At 28.2% G+C, this 3,611-nt stretch overlaps 1 protein-coding gene across 1 annotated transcript in view; it reads right to left on the bottom strand.

Moving 5' to 3' along the window:
• Positions 1 to 884: 884 nt before the first annotated feature.
• LOC117173183 (neprilysin-21-like) overlaps positions 885 to 3,611 on the bottom strand; it is a 69,317-nt gene continuing 66,590 nt past the window's right edge. Inside the window, exon 19 of the mRNA XM_033361606.1 lies at positions 885 to 2,536. The gene's annotated coding sequence lies outside the window, so the exon portion shown is untranslated. The remainder of the gene's footprint in view (positions 2,537 to 3,611) is intronic.

Genomic DNA, 3,611 nt, shown 5'->3' with positions numbered 1-3,611 from the left:
GAAAATAATTTCCATAAATGAAAATTAACATATTCAATTTTTGGTTGAAAGTGAATCTTTTTCAGTTTAAAATTCAATTATTTGGTAAAAAATGCATGTATTTTGTAGAAAATTAATGTTTGTGGTTGAAAATTCATTTTCTTGATTCAAAATTCATCTTTTTTGTTAGAAATTCAACTTTTTAGTTAAAAATTTAATGTTTTGGTTAAAAATTCATAATGTTTGGTGAAAAATTCATCATTTTCGTTCAAACTTGATTTCTGTGACTGAAAATTTTTTTTCTTGAAAATTCGTCTTTTTGATAGAAATATAATCTTTCTGTTTCGAAATTTATTTTTATTGTTAGAAATTCAACTGTTTGGTCAAAAATTCATTTTTGGGGGGAAAGCTGAATAATTTTCGTTGAAAATTAATTTTTTTGGTTGAAAATTGATATATTTTGTTGACGATTCGACTTTTTTGCTGGAAAATTAATCTCTTTGATTCGTCCATTTTGGTAAAAAAATGTATTTATCAGCTTTGGTTTAAAATATAAAATTGACCTTTTTATTTGAAAATTCGATTTTCTTGATAGAAAATTAATCTTTTGGTTGAACATTCATCATTTTATTAAAATATTAATTTCTTCGTTTAAAATTCATTTTCTTAACTAATAATTCAACTATTCCATGTTTGGTTGAACATTTATCTGTTTTAGTTAAAAATTCATGTATTTTCTTGGAAACTCGGTTTTTTCTTGGTAAAGAATTAATTTTCTTGGCTGAAAACTCACCTGTTTGGTTCAAAGTAATTTTTGTCTTAAAGATTCATCATTTTTATTGATAGTTAAGTATGTTTGCCTAAAAATTTAACTAATTTTTTTTAAAAGTGTTTTTTTTTATTCGGTTCAAAATATTAATTCTTTTAACTCTAAATCTAACTTTCCGATGTTTTGTTTGTGTCTCAACTCTACCTAGACGATCTCTAGGTTAAACGTGCGACATGCGTGCGCCTCTGCGCGAGGCCCATGCGTCCCCACGCCGTGCGCACGCGTCCACTCTAAAGGTTCTGCGCAGTGAGTTTCATGTTGCGCTTTTCAGCTAACTTCACTGTTGCGCTAATCCACTCTCTAATAATAAAATACTCTGTATTGACATATTTAAGGGCGTGCGGTCTTACACAACTTTTATACCGAAATATTTCCCGTTGGAACTTTTTCTTGAAAGACCATTTCAAATAATCGAGTGAAAATTACTATAAAAATATTTCACACCTAAAACAGTCACAATATGGATAGATCTTAAATATATACTATATAAGAAATTTTTTGCGTATACAGTAATTGGAATTGACAAGGTATATTGGAATTGACGAAATATTTAGTATACACGCATCAGAATTGTTAAAAGAAGGCGTTTTGATTATTGCATATGCAAATTAATTCATATAATATACATTTTATTGACTGCAGAAATGTTTAAGGTATTATAAGGACAAGAGGAGAGTATATTTCGGAAATCTTTTCTGTCTTATAATACCTTAAAAGTGCGTTATTCATGCAATAAAAAGTATTATTCCAACGAAGAAAGGTGTTTAACTTAATTGCTGTATTTTTTTAGTGGATATCTTTTTACACATTTCAAGCGAGGCTCTAATCTATTTCTGTCATTTGTTATTTACTTGAATCTTCGAATTTTTTATTCTATCTTATTTTAAGAACAGTTTCTTATTTTTTTATTTATTTTTTTTTTTATTTTTCAATGCAAAGGACGTGAATATGAAATCTTTTGATCTGTATATTATAGTTGTAAAAATCCGCTTGGTATTTAAGATTACATTATGATCACTACATTGCTTAGAGAAAAATACTGGCTTTTTAGAATTTTTTAAATATCAATCGGTCGGAAAAATGAGTTTTATTAATAAATCTAGTGAGCTCAAACAGCTAATAGTTCTTCATTTTATGTAAGTGCCTCTAGTGCTTTTTTTCAGTAATTAACTATGCAATCCCTAATTGCCTATACAACTTTTTAAAATTAGATAAAAAATATTATACTAGAGAATTAATAATATTTTTCAATTGCAGAAAATAGATTAAAGACTGAGAAAATAAAAATCGATGATTATAAGTTTTAGTCGATTTTATCAGACTGACATTCCAAAATTCAAAAAGTTCTTTCAACATTGGATGTTGTTTTAGGGCAGCCTATATACTTGAGTGATTACAACACATTACTAATTTTCTATCCTATATATAGTCAATGAATATAATAACAATGTCATTAGAATTTTCTAAGGCTCAGTATAAATAATTTGTATTATCTTTTTGCCTTTCATAATTATTAATTTACTTATTGTTTTCGCTGTTAATTCCTAGATTTTCTAAATAGCTCTAGTCCTAAAATTCGTTAATTGATTGTAGCCAACTTTCAAACTATTAAATATTTGTGAGCTATTAACAAAAAAATTGTAGTCGGTCATGATGTACAAATTATCCTTTTTTTTCTTTTACGATAATAGGTTCAGCGGCTCTGAGTCTGGAACTTCTTTTCGAATTCTGTAAATAGGAACAAATTTTATTTGTATGTGATTTATTATTCCAGCTCAAACTAAGCCCATTTAGGGTCCATATAGTCTGTTCCAGATCAAATTCCAATTACACAGACCCATGTTAATTTTTTCCAGTTCAAACTAAGCCTAATTAAGACCCATTTTAAAAAGGCCTTTTAACTCAAATTAAGCGTAATAATCCCTATATTATAAATATATTTTCCAGCTCAAATTAAGCACACTTGTAGAGCTTCTTAATAAACCATTTTCAATTCAAACTAACACCGATTAAGACTCATAAAAATAACAAATTTTTAAAACAAAATTTGCCTATTCAGGCCCCATATAATCTTTTCAGCTCAAATGAGTTCCAGTTATCAAGCTCCATATTAATAGCACTTTTTCAATTCAAATTAAGCCAAGCTAAGCCCCATATGACCTTTTCCAACTTGAATATAGTCAAATTATTTAGTCCTATATTAATAACATCCTTTTCAGCTCAAATTGAGAGCATTAAGGCCCATCTAAGTAACACTTTTTGAGCTAGAATTAAGCTCAAGTATTAGACCCCATGATAACAAATTTTCTAGTTAAAATGACACCCAATTAGTTTCTATCTGAATAATACATTTTCTAGCTCAAAGTAAGCCCAGTTATTAAGTCTCATATTACCAACAAATGTTCAAGCTCAACCTAAGCGCATGTGAGATGGTCTAAATAACACACTTTCCAACTAAAATTACACCTAATTAAACCCCATTTAATTAATATATATTTTAGCTCAATTAAAGCCCAGCAATCAAGCCTTGTATTAATAAAACCTTTCCTAGCTAAAACTAAGCCCTATTAAGGGCATGTGACATAGCTAAATAGCTATACTACCGACCTCACTTTTTCAGTTCACTGAATGTTTTTTTTGAACCTAAGAACTTTTTTTGTAAATAAAATATCGAGCTGAAGCTTTGGAAAATGTATTAGAATACAATAAAGTACGTTTAGGTACTGCATTTTGGTAGGAACTTCACTGAAAATTATTTTATCTTTTTTCTGAACCTCGACATTTTTTGAACGTTCGAACTTTT

The sequence above is a fragment of the Belonocnema kinseyi genome, chromosome 5 (genome assembly GCF_010883055.1).
Source record: "Belonocnema kinseyi isolate 2016_QV_RU_SX_M_011 chromosome 5, B_treatae_v1, whole genome shotgun sequence".
NCBI lineage: Eukaryota > Metazoa > Arthropoda > Insecta > Hymenoptera > Cynipidae > Belonocnema > Belonocnema kinseyi.
The sequence above is the reverse complement of the archived record's forward strand: the minus strand, read 5'-3'. Positions and strand labels throughout refer to the sequence as shown.